The 18,032-nt window shown below is 41.8% G+C and overlaps 1 long non-coding RNA gene across 3 annotated transcripts; it reads left to right on the top strand.

The window, feature by feature from the left end:
* The first annotated feature begins 687 nt into the window (after positions 1–687).
* On the top strand, positions 688–17,866 carry LOC150057505 (uncharacterized). Of its 3 annotated transcripts, none has more exons than XR_016536764.1 (5): positions 688–1,030; positions 2,717–2,865; positions 15,386–15,529; positions 17,333–17,457; positions 17,577–17,866. It is a non-coding gene; the product is annotated as an uncharacterized LOC150057505 (long non-coding RNA). The 3 variants fall into 3 exon arrangements; XR_016536765.1 differs by having other exon boundaries at positions 696–772; XR_016536766.1 differs by lacking the exons at positions 688–1,030; positions 2,717–2,865 and adding an exon at positions 2,948–3,098.
* Positions 17,867–18,032: the final 166 nt, after the last annotated feature.

Below are 18,032 nucleotides of genomic sequence, written 5' to 3'. Positions count from 1 at the left end.
AAGTTAATCATGGAACTCAAGAGAGGTTTCGCAAGAATTCAAGATTCATAGTCAAGCACTTTTAATATCTGATGCCAGAATCCAATACTATATACAAGCATCTTCTTCAGAGACTTTTAAAACAAAAATGTTTAGCTTGGTTCTGGAATTGGTTCAGACAGGATCCTTATTGTTCAAGATCAACAAATATAGAGAAAGAAGTGGGGAACAGTGCAGTTGGGTCAGTGGAATGGACATTTGGGGCTAGAAGAAGGCATAGAGAAATTGAAATATCTTGGGTAAAGATCCCAGGCCATAGCTACTGAGGGTTTCTTCTAAGATTTTGTCTTCTGCCACTGCAGGATGTTGATAGGGGAAAGAAGTGAGGATAGGTCTCGAGGAGAAGAAAATGAATGGGGAAGATACACACTTCAGGCTACTGACAATAAGGAATATGGATAGAAAAGTATAAGCCAGGATGAAATTACAGTTCTTCAGATCAACATTGAACAGTGGCATTTGTAAAGTTAATTCAGTAGTCCTGAGAGCACACATGGTCACTTATCAGTTAATCTCCAGTAACTGCTTCCAAGGCATTGACCAGCTGACATTTAGTGGCTCTTAGCACATCTGTGCTGTGGCAGTTAGTTTGTGTTCCATGACAGTTGATCCTGATCACCCACAGTGTTCTACTGCTCATCAGAATCATCCATGAAGAGGCAGCTGAAGGAAGTTGTTGAATTATGGCCCCCAGTGTGAGCTTACAGTATCCCTCACTGAGGCTTCATTGGAGGTAATCTACATCACTTTAGGACAGGGATGAAATCAGAGACCAAAAATGAGGACATGGGTTTGAGTCCTTCTATTAGCTTACCCACTCCTTGAAAGACACAACACAGAAGCCTCGATCAAGTTTTTAGTGGAAAACAGTCACAAGCTCCTGCTTCAGTGTTCCAGAGTATAAAGCAAAAGTCTCAGGTTTTCACAGATCTCTCTTCCCAGGGAAACAACTACTATTCACCACAATTACATGTCACTCTTAACTACTCCAGTAAGTCATTGATTTATTTTAATCTCTCTAAATGTCACTGTTCTCAACTATGAAATATCCCCACTCAACTTATCCCCCTAGTACTTACCTAGTGGGAGAGGGTGGAATGATATGAAATGCTTTTTCTGGGTGTTGAAGGCTTACATATGTGTTTCTAGCTACTCAGGAGACTGACATCTGAGTATAACGGGCTGGGCAAGAAATTCCAGGAGACTCTTATTTCCAATATATCACTCAGAGTAGGCAGGAAGTGGCATTATGGCTCAAGTGAAAGAGCACTAGCCTTAAGCAAAAGAAGCTCATGGATGGTGCCAAGGCCTTGAGTTCATGTCCCAGGACTGGCAAAAATAAATTATAAAATTAAAAAATAAATGCTTCAAAATATTTTCCATAAGTTTGAATAGTCATACCAGGAAAAGTGAGAAGTATCATCTTATTCTCCCTTTTTTTGCAGCCATCCATAAGGAAACATGTAGAATATCCCCCAGAATATTTAAAATTGAAAAGCCATTGAACATTTACTTAACCAGTCATTGTAACATTGATAATTAACCAATGCTTAATTATGTTGAGCCTCATAATACCTACTAAGAGACCCAATAGACATGTTCATATGACAGTCCAGAGCACTGTGGACAGATGAGTTATAAGGCCTTTCCATGTCCATACATGGCTCCGACTGGAGTCTGAATCCATGCTCTCTGACACCGTGCTAGTTTGAGGTTTTATGTTGTCCATCTAAGTACAGGCAACTGTCAATACCAGACCTCCTCAGGTATATGGACTGCCATTATCCAGAGATCCAACTGTAATTTAGGTAGCAATATATGTTGCTCATTGGTAATGGAATGAGAAATTCTAAATTTTACCTGAACAACACTTTTACCTGGTATTAAAATTTTTGTTCATTTCAAGCCAAATTACTGTAAGAGTTTATTCCATCCAAAATTAATAATGTCATAGACTCTGGTGCCATATGTAGGCTCAATCATTAATATGGCCTGGCTGTCTTTTACCTCCTCTGCTGAAGATTCCAAGTTTGCTTTACTTCTCTCCTCAGGCTTTTTCCATCAAGGATAGCTCTAAAACAGGAAAATTCACTTCATACCACTGTTTCTAGTGAAAATGGGCTATTATTACTTCTCTACTCTGTGAATATTAAAAAGTGACTATAATAAAGCAAATATTTGAAAAAACTGGATCTAAATATATATGAATTGTGTGGCTTAATTTTTATTTTGGAATTTGAAGCCTAGTGCAGTATATCATAGTTTGAATGCTTGCAGATATCAATCTTTTTACCTACAAAACAAATACAGCAATTTAATTTAAACAAGTCACTGGTTCATCCCCTCCCAGTTCTTTGGTATTCTCTCAGTGCCATTAACAAGGACCCCCTGTGTGTTACCAAGCATAAAATGAGGCCCTCCTGAAGGTAAGTTGTTTGGAATTCAGAGAAGTTGCTCAGTTGGTGGAAACCTTGAAGAGGGAAGAGGACAAGGGAAAAGGAAGACATCGGTCATTAGACACAGAGACAGGCAGGGCCATGTAGTCAAGTTTGGCAAAATGAGAACGTCACCATACATACAATGCACCATCTTATTAATACAACACTATGGGAACAGCTCTGAGTCAGCCTAGTGTCAATGCATTGAACCCATCTAATACAACATCTATCCATTACAGTTCTAATTTAAGGAAGATAGGATTTGTGCTGAGAGCTATAGCGTTATCGTGATTCTACACATGCATAGCAGTGACAAGACGAAGGGGACTCCTGATTCAGGAGTCTATGACTTGTGGTTTTTGAAGGCTTCTGGCTCCACAGAACTGAGGTAAGCAACTGCCCCTTGTGCAGGTGGGAAGAGAAGATGAGTGCCTCTCTCTAATAACATATATCTGTGTTTCTGAAGATTGGATTCTTGATAAAAAATATGATTCCTGAAGTGATGATGATGAATTTCCAACACTGAATATATAATCCAATGGAAGAGTGTTTCTAGAATTTGCATTGTGCCAGGTTCTTTGGAGATTGTAGAAGGGGAATACGAAATCAGAAATCTAAAAGGTATTTTAATGCTGCAATAAGTATGAGCTATTATGTCTCAGAGATTTGAGGCTATCTTTAATGTATAACTTGCTTCCCTGTTCAAAAGTAACCCTTGTGTGTGTGTGGGGGGGGTTGCATACTCATGTACATGTGTGTTGGGGCCTAGCCTCCATCTCTGAGGCCTGATTCTGGCTCAGCTGCAATTAAAGGGCTTTGACCAGGCATTTGATCCTTTGCATACCTCTCTTAAGGCATCTCTGTGTACGTGACTCGATTGAACCCCCCGCAGTTTCGCGGGTCTCGCAGCAGCTCAAGTATCGCTCGCTTTCCTGTACCTGCCCTGCCCAGTACCTGAAAGCCCCACCCAGACCCTTAGTGGTAGCACAGAGGCCCTCTTCCTATTGGCTAGCTTCCCAGTGCCCACCTTCTCCTACCCTAACAGTATATAACTAATTGTCTGACGCAATAAAGGAGGAGAGCATCGGAGAGCATCAGAGAGAACGAGAGATCAGAGGAGAGATCTGATGCGCTTTCATGGTTAACACTGCTTCTGACTCAGCGTGGTTTTTTCTTCCCCGGTGATTGGGGGAGGGCTGGGTCTTCGACACTTACCATCTCGCTCAGCTCCCGGGGGACTACAGGCTGGCCCTGTGTGTCCCTCCCCGTTCCCGTGTTGCTGCCCCGGAGAGGAGAGGAGCAACAGCTGGTGCCCCGTGTGAGGAAACTGCCGCCCGTGTGAGGGCTCCACGTGCTCGAGAAACTCACCGCCGACGAGCTAATCAGACTGCGGGTAAGTGTACTCCCATCAAATATGGGAAAGATATTTTCTAAGAATGACCCTTCCCTCGACTCTCTTATGCTCTTCCTTAAAAGTCGAGGGTTAGAGATTTTAGCTACACAGACATGTAAAGTTTGGGATACTCTAGTTAAAATTGCCCCGTGGCTGCCAGCTAGTAACTTGGGTGATTGGAGCACGTGGGATGAAATAGAACAGGTCATCAGAAATGCCCAGATTAGAGGCGAGACTCCTCCACCAGGAGTCTATCCCCGTCCTGTATGCTCTAAAGGATTGCTTTTCCCCTCGCCTCTCCAACCTGAGAGCTGAGTCCCCTGGGGACACAGTTAACAAAGAGAGGCCAGATGCCTCCCTTACTCCCAGCGGATGCTAATCTCTCATTGTCTACTGAAAGGCCAAGTTCCCCTCAGGGAGATGAGAAGGAGCCACCCTTTACCCCTCCCCCATCAAACCCAGGCTATGAGGCCTCCATAGTCTCACAGGAGGGCCTGGGCCTGAGTGGCCCTCCTAGTTTCCTAACCCCCTCGGCGCCAGAGCTCTATCCACCACATGGCCCAGAGTACTGCCAGCTTTTCCCTGTTAATATCAACCCGGGCGGTAACCGCCCTGCAGCCTGGTATCCCTGGGAACCTAGCGACCTTAAGGAACTCAAGAAGGCTGTTTTAGAGGATGGCCCTAATGCTCCTTGGACAGAAACCATCCTTAAAGGCCTTGCTCATCAACCATGTACCGCAGCCGATTGGATGGCCCTGGCCAAGGCAGTCCTTCCAGGCCCGCTTTTCATTAAGTGGTGCGCCCTGTATAAAGAAGAATGCCGCCAGCAGGCAGAGAGGAACCATCATGCTCAACCTATGATCCCCATTACTTTGGGGATGCTTGCAGGGACCTCTGATCAGTACTCAACGGGGATCCAGCAGGCCGCCATCCCCTCTCCCTATCAGGATCAGATTAGAGCTTTGGGCCTAGCGGCCTGGAGAAAACTGGAGGAGGGTCCCTCTGAGTCTCCGATAGCAGGAATTAACCAAAGACCAGAAGAGGACCTGTCCACTTTTATTGATAGAGTTGAGGGGAGTATAAAAAGAAAGTTCCCTCCTGGAGATCTTAGGGACCAGTTTGTTAAGATGATGGTTTGGGAGGGTATGAACAATGAGCACAAGATGGCTTGTTCAGGATTAAAAGGCAGATCCATGGAGAGGTGGATCGTGGCCTCCCAGGACATAGGTACTCATTCCCACCAGGCACAGATGATGGCGGCTGTGCTTCAGGCCTCCCGTAGAGATGATATGGCCGCCCTTGCTTCCACCCTCAGGCAGGCACTCCCTGGGAGAGGGCGTACTTGTTTTGGATGCGGTCAAGAGGGACATTTTAAGAAAGACTGTCCCAATAAGCCTCCACCGCCACCGCCGCCGCTTCCATTTAATAGATCACAAGACTCCAGTTTGCCTCGCACCCCCTGTCCTAGGTGCAGAAAAGGATTTCACTGGGCTAAAGACTGCCGATCCAAAACTGATATTCAGGGCAGGCCTTTAAACTCCAAGAGGGGCGTACCCCAGCCCCGTTAAATAAGGGGAAAACTCCAGCGCGTGCACATTGGATGGTGCCTCTCGTGTCTGGGGTTAGGCCTAAGATGGTGTTCATTATAGGAGGAAAGCCTTTCAAGTGCCTCATTGATACAGGCGCGGATCGGACAGTGCTTAGGAAAGAGGAGATTCCCACTCAGTGGAAGCTGGTTGCCGGCCCACCTCTGTTGGGGGTTGGAGGACAGACAGGATCACAGCAGACAGCTGATTGGGTAACTTGGGAGGATCCCGATGGCAATACAGGAGAAGTTCACCCCCTAGTGGCCTCAGGCTTAACCGCCAATTTGCTAGGTCAAGATGTATTAGGGGAAGCAGAGGCATTTATTACCACTGACCGTAAAGCCTCTTATGATAATGGTCTGGATGATGAGGAATATTGGCAATACTCTCTTGAAGATCAAAGAAGTTATAAAAACCACCCTACATTTGGGTTGGCCAGAAGGGATCAACTACTTTGCTGCTCTCGGCCTCACCCCCAATCCTAAGGGCCACTGCTCCTCCGGGGACACCGAAAATACGTTGGATCTCGGGTCCCCCTGTCTGGGTGGAGCAGTGGCCGTTGCCTCGCCAAAAATTAGAGCAACTTCACCATTTGGTTGACCAACAAGTCCAGTTGGGACATCTCCAACGCTCTCTGAGCCCTTGGAACTCCCCAGTATTTGTGATTAAAAAGCCTAATGGCAAGTGGAGACTACTCCAAGATTTGAGAAAAATAAATGAGAGGATGGAACTTTTTGGGACCCCCCCCCAAAGAGGGATGCCCTGGATACCTGCCATTCCTAATGACCAATATCTCATAGTCATAGACATCAAAGACTTTTTTCTCTATTCCTCTCCACCCGGAAGATACTGAGAAGTTTGCCTCTTCTCCCTTCCTTCATTAAATTATAAGGGCCCTGATTTGCGTTTTGAATGGACAGTTCTACCTCAAGGTATGGCCAATAGTCCACCTATATGTCAGGACTATATGTCTAGAGTCTTATCCCCTCTTAACGAGGAGACAGGCTCACTTTTCTATGTATATATGGATGATATCATTATAGGAAGCCCAGACACTCAGCATTTAGATTGTCTTTTTAATAAATGTCTCCAACTGTTAAAAGATAATGGCTTCCAAATTGCCCCAGAAAAAAATCCAAAAGATACCCCCCTTTAAAATCCTGGGATCTGTCCTAACACTGGATGTTGTGTCTCCTTTAAAACCCCAATTGGCTATCCAAGATACTTATACCCTGCCCCAACTTCAAAAACTTCTTGGTGAAATTAATTGGATGAGACCATGGATCTCTATAACCACTGCAACCCTCACACCTCTTTTTGATCTCTTAAAGGGTCTTGATCTGACCTCCATAGTAACGTTGTCAGCTGATCATAAAGAGGTTCTAAATAAAATTCAATTAGCTATTGATGAAGCAACCTTAAAGAGGTATGATCCTGCTATGCCCCTAACGCTCTATGTCCTATCAGGACAGACCCTCTTTACTGCCCTTTTAGGCCAGGAAGGGGAACCTCTTCACTGGATTCACCTGTCAGTTGGAGGAACACCTAGAGTTTACTCCATGATTGACCAGATGGCAGATTGCATTGTCAAAGGACGAGACTTATCCACTCGTCTTTTTGGGAGTGAACCCCATTCTCTTATTGTCCCTTTTAGGATTAATGATTTCTCTTGGCTACAAAGAAATAATGCTAGACTTGCAATAGCCATGGAAGGCTTTCCAGGTAAAGTGGATTGTCATTATGGTCCCCATAAATGGATGAGCTCCTTTAGTCAGCTGGAGTGGCGACCTCCAAAACTTTTTCTAAGTGAAGCTGATCCCTCCTTCCCCACCGTATTCACGGATGGAGGCAAGAACGGGGCTTCTGTTGTTATTTTCCCCCCAGGTAAAGGCAATTCTTCTCCTGCAGTGACCCTGTCTCATGAGATACAGGGCTCAGCGCAGTTTAAGGAACTTTATGCGGTGGTCTTAGCTTTATCTGAGGTTACTGGTCCTCTTAACCTATTCTCAGATAGCCTGTATGTGGTCAATTTGTTACCTAACCTCATAGAAGCTCATATTAAATTTGATAGTAACCCCATCATTCCTTTGATGATTCAAGCTAGAAATTTGCTCAAACAAAGGATTGCTCCTATGTTTATTCAACATCTGAGGGGACATCAAAGCCTTCCAAGTATTTTGACCAAAGGCAATGCCCTCGCTGACCAGTTAGCCTCTAATCCTGAATGTTACACTTTACAGGAGGCTATCTCTTTCCATCGGCTCACGCATGCCAACTGGAGGGGACTACACCACCGATTTCCCCAAGTTGCTATTAAAGACCTAAAAAAGATTATTAGGACCTGCAAGTCGTGCCACCCTTTCTTACAGGTTCCACTGCTCCAAATGGGCGGCGTTAACCCTCGAGGCCTTAGGCCTAATAATCTGTGGCAAACGGATGTTACACATTTTCCCTTTTTTGGAAAACTTAAATACATTTTTTTAACAATAGACACCTTTTCCCATGCCTGTTGGGCTACAGCCCATTCCGGGGAGAGAGCTAAACATGCTATCAGTCATTTTCTTCAATGTTTTGCTACTCTCGGATTGCCAGACCAAATAAAAACCGATAACGGTCCGTGTTTTGTAAGCAAGTCTCTTGATGACTTCTTTAAACAATGGCAAATTACCCATACTACTGGCATCCCTCATAATCCCAGAGGACAAGCAATAGTAGAAAGATATAACCATGTCCTTAAATCTCAATTAATAAAACAAAAAAGGGGGAATACACTCCCCCCCCATGATCAGCTAAAGATGGCTTTGTTTACTCTCAATATTTTAAATTTTGCCAAAGGGGAACATCTCTCACCCTTTCAAAAACACTGGACAACCTCTATTCCCTATCGAACTGTCTATGTCCGGTGGAAGGACCCCCTTAATGGGGAGTGGAGGGGCCCAGATCCCCTCATTACAGCTGGAAGAGGATTTGGTTGTGTTTTCCCCACTGATGAAACAAAGCCAATTTGGGTCCCTACAAGGGATCTTAAATATTGTCCCCAAATATGGAGGGACCCCAATAATATTGATGAAGACCCAGAAGGCTCTCTGCCTCCTGAGGATATCTCTCTCTCTCTTCTTTTTCAGAATAAATGATGGACCTTACAGTGCTGATCCTGTTTCTTCTTGGAGTCAAGATACCCATCATCAACTTCCTCTGGACCGGACTGCACAGATGGCTACCCTATGTCCTTCCATTTCTTGGTCCTATACTCCTCTTGTTCTTACTCTTAACTTTTGGGCCCTGTGTTATCAATAAGGTTACAATTCATTCAAAGCAGGATAGAATCCATTCAGTTGATGAACGAATCCATTCAGTTGATGAACGTACAGGTGCATTACCAGAGGCTTGCTACCAATGCCAATGACTGCTATGACCAAGGAGAGCCCAAGGACGAGGAGGGATCCCTCAACTCCCCTTAGATGTCTCCCGGAGAGCCAATGACGGGTAAGATCTCTGGAGCAGGGACAACCTAAGACAGGCCCGGGGGTGATCTGTACTGTGGGACAGAAGGCCGCAGAGCACTCAATGACGGGTAAGATCCCCTGAAGGGGACGACCTAAGACAGGGGTTTTGCGCGCTTGTCCCCCCTGTTCTAATAAACAAAAAAGGGGGAATTGTTGGGGCCTAGCCTCCATCTCTGAGGCCTGATTCTGGCTCAGCTGCAATTAAAGGGCTTTGACCAGGCATTCGGTCCTTTGCATACCTCTCTTAAGGCATCTCTGTGTACGTGACTCGATTGAACCCCCCGCAGTTTCGCGGGTCTCGCAGCAGCTCAAGTATCGCTCGCTTTCCTGTACCTGTCCTGCCCAGTACCTGAAAGCCCCACCCAGACCCTTAGTGGTAGCACAGAGGCCCTCTTTCTATTGGCTAGCTTCCCAGTGCCCACCTTCTCCTACCCTAACAGTATATAACTAATTGTCTGACGCAATAAAGGAGGAGAGCATCGGAGAGCATCAGAGAGAACGAGAGATCAGAGGAGAGATCTGATGCGCTTTCATGGTTAACACTGCTTCTGACTCAGCGTGGTTTTTTCTTCCCCGGTGATTGGGGGAGGGCTGGGTCTTCGACACTTACCATCTCGCTCAGCTCCCGGGGGACTACAGGCTGGCCCTGTGTGTCCCTCCCCGTTCCCGTGTTGCTGCCCCGGAGAGGAGAGGAGCAACACATGTGTACAGGCTCATGTGCTAGTTAGGGTCTACATTTTGGGCTTTATTTCACTTGCTCAGTGCAGGTCCTCTCCCACTTCAGCCACACTTCCAGTTTGGATTTTCTTGTTCCTAGTTTATTGAAATTGTGGTCGCATTCTTTTCTGCTTGGGAAGGATTCGAATCAGGATCCTTCTAGTTTCTGCCTTCTGAGAAGCTGATGTTAGGAGGTTATCTTTCCCATAAAATTAATTATAACCTGCTTCTGCCCCTTATCTCCAGGCCTTGGTGGTTGTCCTTTCCTTCTTTTCTTCCTTCCTTCCTTCTTTTCTTCCTTCCTTCCTTCCTTTCTTCCTTCCTTCCTTCCTTCCTTCCTTCCTTCTTTCTTTCCTTCCTTTCTTCCTTCCTTCCTTCGCATCTCTCTTTCTCCATTCTTTCCATCCCATCCTCCCTCCCTCCTCCCCTCTCTCTCTTTTTTTTTTCCTTGTCAGTCATGTGGCTTGAATTCTGGGCCTGGATGCTTACCCTGAGCTTTTCAGCTCTATGCTAATGCTTTACCACTTTAAGCCACATCACCACTTCTGGTTTTCTGGTAGTTTATTGGAGATAAGAATATACTAAAAACAAAGAGGAACAGATAAATGTAAAGCCACAAAATAGATCCATGCAGTATTAACTCACTCAAACCAATATGTACCAAGAATCTACTCCATCCTGGGTACAATATTTCACACCCAGTGGGGAGAGCTATCCAGGCACCAAGGAAACATTCCCTAGGTACTCATGGAATGAAGATTCTAGGGAAAAGTTGAGCAAGGCATTGGACAAATAATACATCCTCCCTCCCTGTCCCTAACATACACATTACATGTACCATAAGTATAATGGTGAGAAATGCTCCAAAAAGAGAAGAAAATAAAGTAAATCCAGAGGCTGAAGACAGACCTGAAATAAATGGTCTAACAGTCTAAATTGTCTGCAGTGTTAGGGAAGACTGCCTTAAGGAAACAATCAAGGTTATGCGTGAGCAATAAAAAAATAACAAAACAACAAACAAACCAACAAACAAACAAAGAAATGGTAAGCAAAGTCAAGGCTGGAAGTGGAAGTGAAGCTGTCATCTTGTCATGAGATCTTACTAAATAAGGCACTAAATGATAATATCTTGTGTGTCTTACTAAATAATACACAAGTGAGAAACAACACCTGCAAGTTTGATGGCGTCCAGGTTTACCTGGTTATTCACCTGATTAAGTCAATGTAGACTAATTTCTGTTCCTTGAAGTCAAATAACATACCTGACAACAAGCAGTAGGGAGGAAAGAGTATCTGCAGTGTTAGGAGACCAATGGAAGCCATGATGACATAGACAGAAATAAGGACAGAACATCATTTCAAGGAACCTTTCAGAACGAAGACACTGCCATTGCCATACATCCATGGAATGATCAAGCTACGAAATGAAACATGTTGCTTATTTAGGAAAAACACTTTGGAATGATGTTATCTCTTGGAAGCTTTTAAAGTGCAGAAAGCATGTCTATTTTAAAACATCCAGTTGTCATATTGCAAGATTTTCTTTAGAAAGACACTTTCTCCAATGGTGTACATTGATCTAAACCATCTGACGAAGTGACAAGAGTGTTTGAAGAGTTCAGCTGTGTGCTGCTGCTGCAGGTGGCTGGACATATAAGCGGCATTGTTTACCCTTCATGCCACATAAAAGAACCACTGCGAGTCTCTGACTCAGTTGGCAGAAGACCAGTACCTTTTTAGAACCTAAAGCATAAATAGATTTCCAACATTTCCCGTTTCTCTAATTATACACATTGATTTGTCAAGTCATTGCTGTTTTACAGGATGTGTGAAATCAGCTCTGGCCAGCTTAGACAAGCATTGTAAACACAAAGAATCCTTATTCTGTGGCTTCTATAATGCTGTCCACTGCAGCAAAAATTTCACTCTAAGGTATACTCAGCCTAATAGAGCTCTGAAGCCAAAAGCCTTAGGATCTGAATAATCTGTTGAGTGCTAATTGGATTACAAATAGCCAATCTATCAGAGCTTTGGTTTCCCGAATATTTACATTTTGTGAATAATAAATGATCTGGGCACAGTGGCTCACATCTGTAATCCTAGCTATTCAAGAGGCTGAGATCTAAGGATCAAAGTTCAAAGCCAGTTCAGGTACTAAAGACTGTGAGACTCTTAAATCCAATTAACAACTAGAAACCAGGAAGTGGGATTGTGGCTCAAGGGCTAGGGCAGTAACCTTGAACTGAAAGCTCAGAGACAGTGCCCAGCCCAGAGTTCAAGTCCCACCTCTGACATAAAAAGCAAATGATAATAGTAATAAATGAGATCTGTTATAAACCCACACAGTGGACATGAAGACCTTCCTCAGCTACTGTAAACTCTCTGCAAACATACTCTCCTTTCTCTTCTGCCCTTTCTCTAGCCTGAACTCCATTTAAGGAATCTTCATTAAAGGTGGTAGAAAAAGAAAAAAAAAGATTATTCATGGACTGGCTTTGAACCACAATTCTCAGATCTCAGCTTCCTGAGTAGCTAGGATTACAGGTGTGAGCTTTTGGCTTTGTCTTTGGTGTTGATTTATATGTCTTATATGCATTATATAACTTATATCCATACCTTCACTTCTTGCTTCTTTGTTGTTATTTAGAGATATAAGTCTCACAGATTTGTCTGTTTCAGCTGCCATTAAATCTCAGTTCTAAATGTCACCCTCCAGAATAGTTGGGTATGAGGCACTGGTGCCATCTGTCAGTTTTTATATGTCTTTCCCATTTAATTTTCCTGTTTTTTTTTCTGTTTCTACTCTTATTTCATTTCCTTATTCATCTTCATTTTACTACTTGATTACTAATATCTTTGATTCTAACCATTTTAACTACTAGCTTATAAGCATTTTAGTTAATTTTCTAATTTTCTGATATAATTTTCATTTTTCTATTTTTTTTGCCAGTCTTGGGCTTGGGCTCAGGGCATGAGCACTGTCCTTGGACTTTCTCAAGGCTAGAGCTCTACCACTTGAGCCTCAGCACCACTTCCAGCTTTTTGTCTATGTATGTGGTACCGAGGAATCGAACCCAGGTCTTCATGCATGCTAGGCAAGCACTTTAACCACGAGGCCAAACTCCCGGCCCTTCATTTTTCTTTCTATATGTCACATTATAGCAAAATAATATCCTTTATTATTTGGCTTAACTTTCCTATTTGGCTATTTTGTTATTGCAAGATTTATTCCCCAGTATAATTACAGATTTTACATTATTTATTACTTTTAAGTTTGTTTCATTTTTTATGACATATTATCCTCAGTTATCTATTGTTCTACTGATAGAATTAATGCCATGTCAGACTTATAGTGTGACAGTAGATTCCACAATTTCATATTTTGTGTGTGGTTTTGTGGTTTTTCTGCTGTGCTGCAAATCAACTATAGGCCTTGCCCTGGCTAAATAGGCATATTCATATGAAATTATTTCAGGGGTCCTCAATTGTAGTAAAGCATTTCCAGCCCCTGAAGCAGCAATATAGTAAAACGTAGAGAATAAAGGTAAAATGATCATCTTAGTTTATTATTACTCTCAAAAATATATGAGCTCAAACTTTACTTTTGACACAGGAGAATGAGCCCCTTGGGTTGAAACCAAAACCAAAAGAGAATAAATAAATAAAAGGTGCACTAAGCACCATCTGATGATTCACTGGTCACCAGACAGGTGGATTCCCAATAGCACTGCAGAAAAAGCCACAGCAGGACCTCAAGGTGAAAGGCCCTAGGGCAAATATAGGCTGCACACACTGATAATCCAAGAGAATGAGGCTTGGAGATGAACTGAATTGTGGTCCCAGTGAGAACTATGTCCTCAGTCCTTTGTTTTCCCAGAGGGTAATGCAGAGTGAAGTGAAAATTATTTCCTCCCATTGAGAGAGGACTTCAAGTAAGATGAAGTTGTTGCTTTCTTCTTTATACCATACACAGAAGAGATATCACTAGCAAAAGAGAAACTCAGCATTTTAAATCTTACCAGATGAGTCAGAACACTGGGGCTTCATAAGGCTGGAGAAAAGCAGTCAATATAGAAATTAAAACCTAGATACATAAAGCCACATAGTATGACACTAAATGAAAGGATCTCCAGGATATTGAAACAAAAGCCATATAATGAGTGATTTTTTTCCTTAATGTACTATGTTACCTCTCATTTCTTTTGCTGTCCTTTGGTTATCTCATATTGTTACAATATTTTACCTTGTTATCTGATATATTGTATATATGCTTATTTGGTTACTTGAAATAGGATAAGGAAGGAGGGAAAACAAGATGAGGGGCAGGAGTAGGGGAGGGAAATGGGGGTCAAGACTTGAAAAAGGGTACCAATGTTTGTGAAGTAATATACTTTCTATCTGGTGAATATAATGTAACCCTTCTAATAATTACAATAAAAATATATGAAAAAAAGAAAAAAATTCAGTTGTCAATATAGAAATTGACTTAGATATTTTAAAGGAAATCTTACATTTCCTTTGAAGATTTCATTTAATTATAACTAAAATATTAATTTATAATAATTTACAGAATGGATAAAACTATAATGATAATTTGATGCATCTATACAATGTGAAATCATCCATTTAGGGTAATTATATGAATGTACAGATACTTTTTAGTTGGAATCTTTTCAATCTCTTCTTTTTCTGTGATTTTTACCTATCTAATCTGGAGATGATGTTGGTAAATTTCTAAGTCCTTGCCTATTTTATTTAATTTTATTTTCAGAATGATATACATAGGAGTTACAGTTACATATGTAAGAGAGCATATTTCTTCTCAAATATTGTTACCCCCTCCCATGCTTTTCTCCCATTTCACTCCCGACCCCCTCACCCCCTGCACACACTCCCAAGTTGAATATTTCATTTCCAACATATTGTCTTTTGCTATTGCTCTTACATTGTCTCACTTTTTGTCCTTTGTATTGCCTGATAAACTGACCTGGCACCTATAAGACTGAAGTTACCGTGGCACTGGTGGCTCATATCTGTAATCCTAGCTACTCAGAAGGCTGAGATCTGAGGATCATGATTTAAAGCCAGCCCAGACACAAAAGTCTGTGAGACCCTTAACTCCAGTTAACCACCAGAAAACCAGCAGTGGAGCTGTGGCTCACTGGAGCATTAGCCTTGAGCTGAAGAGCTTGGGATAGCTCCCATGCAACAAAAAAGACCAGAGTTACAAATGGTCATTATCAAGAATCACAAAACCAAAGACCAGAGACCCCAGTAGCTTCATACATTTTGTAGCTATTTAATCCTATTTAATCCCAATTTAAGACGAGAGATCATAAAATACTCAATTTATTTTGCATAAAGATTAATAATCTCTCAAGACTGAAACTTCCCAGAGAGGGGAAAGACCCCTGTATGTTAGTAAGTTAGTGACAACAGAATTCAGCTGAGCTAATTGCTCTAGTATCTAAAAGAGCTCAATGGTGAAATCATTCTTATAATGCTTATTAGTCAAAATCATTTTGATAAATATTTTCACATAAAGCTATATTCCTTTTTATAAACAAAATTACATAATCTAAATTCATTCAATTTTGTCAAAGTGTAATGGAAAATTTCTAAAATTCAAAAATATTGTTATTGGGAAGTCATTTTTAATGTTCAATTATGTGACCTATTATGTTTTCATGTGGATTTATTTTTCAGATTCATTTATTCCTTGTATTTCTTAAGATGTCTAACAAGCCATTGTATAAAGCTTTAGAAAAGTACATCATTTCAGAAAGAAATTATTTTGGATTACCATAATTGCTTAATTTGAAGAAGAAATGATCCAGAAAAGGATGCCAAGTGAGTTAATGATTATGGACATAACCAAACTGTGTAAAATGTACTATACATTTTTCAACTACATCAGGCTTCCTTCCTGAGTATGTTTGGTCTTGTCTCACAGCCACCCCCCCATCACACTCCACACCTCCTGCTCCCTGGGGCTGTGCAGCATCAGAATTTTACTCATTAGTCATGAGGTCATCTGCACACAGGGTCGCATCAATTAATCACCAGTAACTGCTTCCAAAGCATCAGTTGACACTTAGTGGCCCTTGGCACATCTGTGCTGTGGCAGTTGATTTGTGTTCCATGACAGTTGACCCTGGTCAACCACAGTGTTCTACTGCTCACCAGAATCATCCATGAAGAGGCAGCCGAAAGAACATGCCGGACAATGATGGCCCCCTGTGTGAGCTTTCATTATCCCTCACTGAAGCTTCATTAGAGATAAACTCAATCACTTTGGGACAGGGATTCAAGCAGAGACACAGGTTGGTCATAGCATAGATACAAGTCATTCACCAGTCTAACCCAGTCCTTGTAAGGTTGGTTGAAAGCCAAAGAGCCATAGGTTTTTGGTTCAGTGCTCCAGAGAGCAAAGTAAAGGTTTCAGGTTTTCATGCATCTGTCCCCAAGGAAATATTTTTTGTCCAAAACGAATTACTTGTCACTGCTGTCACATGCCTTTTTCTCTTTAAATGTTCATATGTTCAATTGTAAAATATTGTTATTCGGCTCATCGAACAGTTTTTTCTGGAAAAGCAGAAAGGCATGATGCAAAATAATCTCTGTGAGCTGGATAATAATGAAAAGTTCCCTTTGTCATCTTGTGTTCCAGCCATAATCACCTTCCTTAGATTTAGTCTTGAGCAAATTTTTAGTGTATCCTCCAAGATATTGAAAATTGAACATTACTGAACATTTATTTAGCCAATTATTGAAACATTAAGGCTTTGTCTATGCATGATTACATTTAGTCTCGTAATACTTGTGGACCCAATAAACATGTTGAAGTGACACTCCAGGGACTGTGAACAGATGGACTTCATCTTCCCCAGTTCCCCTTGTTCTAGGTAGAATTGAAACCATGATCTATGTCTCTCTGCTATTATGATTTACAGGTTGTCCTACCTACATTCTGGCACTTTAGAAACCATGGATCTATAGATATATGAATTCCCCTTTTCTTGAAGCCCAACTCTACCTCAAACAACAATATTGGGCAGGGAATTAATAGAGTAGAAAATTAGTTGTAATCTCAATAGCAATTCTACCTTATTTTATGAATTTTGGTAATATATACTTTTCCTAGACAAAAATCCTACACCTACACTTAGGCACAAATTCCCCTAATAGAAAATAGAAGTTTCATTCCCATATTTTGTATCCAAGTAGGAATGTAAACTTCAGCTAGCTATATTTTGAAGATTTAGAAGGAAATCTTAGTCCTAAAGCAGCATTACCTTAATGTTCTTGTTTCCAGTGAAAATGAGTTCTTGTTACTTCTGAAACATTCTGTTAGGAACAAAGGAAGAGTATATGTTTTATGAAAATATCAGTGGACAAATTGTATTTTGATTTTCCTTTGGATAATGGAGCCTTATGCGGTACACCTGCAGGTGTGAACCTTTTTAGACACACAACAAGCAGGGGCAGACAGGGCTGTCCCAAGTGCGGTAAAATGAGGAGAATGACAATGGTGCACAATGCACAGGAAACAGTCTCATCATGAGAACAGTCAAATGGACAGCACTATGGGTCAGCACAGGTTCTGTCTGTAAAACTCATCTAATACAAGTCCATTGTAATTTATAATTACAGGTTGATAGGATTTGTGCTGAGAGCCTGTGCATGTATGGAAGTGACAGCCGAAGGGGAATCCTCTGGTTCAAGAGTCTGTGTTTTGAGAAGTGATTGTTGAAATCTTATGGTTCCACAGGGTACAGGTAAGAGTCCGGGGAAGCCAGCAAAATCACTTTGTTGCTGGTGGTGAGACATCCTGAAAATGGGAAGAACAGATGAATTTCTTTCTGCAATGTCGTATTCACTGATGTTTATGTTTCAGAAGACTGGGCTGTCAACTGAAGATATGATTCCAGCAGTGTTGATGAACTTCCATGTAGAGATCAACAAGGAAGATATAATACAAAGGGAGAAGGTTCCCAGAATTTTTTGAGATATGCCAACATGTTTGGAGACTGTTGAATAGGGGTATGAAATCAGAAAGTTAAAAGAAAAGATGATACTTTAATGCTGGAATAAAATGAGCTATTCTGTATCTGATATATGAATCTATTACTAGTATTCATCTTATGTTTTGCTTTTCAAGTGTGTGTGTGTGTGTGTGTGCGCGCCTGTCTGTCTGTCTGTCTGTCTATCTTGGTAGTGAGATTTTAACTTAAGGCTTCATTCTTATTGGACTTTTGTATGCACTGCTGGCCTCCTTCCACTTGAGCAATATCCCCAATTTAACTTCTTTGTTTTTCTGTATCATTGAAGAATGAGTCTTACGCATTATTTT

Source organism: Megascapheus bottae, chromosome 10, assembly GCF_031878675.1.
Source record: "Megascapheus bottae isolate mThoBot1 chromosome 10, mThoBot2.hap1, whole genome shotgun sequence".
NCBI classification, from domain to species: Eukaryota; Metazoa; Chordata; class Mammalia; order Rodentia; family Geomyidae; genus Megascapheus; species Megascapheus bottae.
Note: the sequence above shows the minus strand (reverse complement) of the source record. Positions and strands in the feature narration are given on the sequence as shown.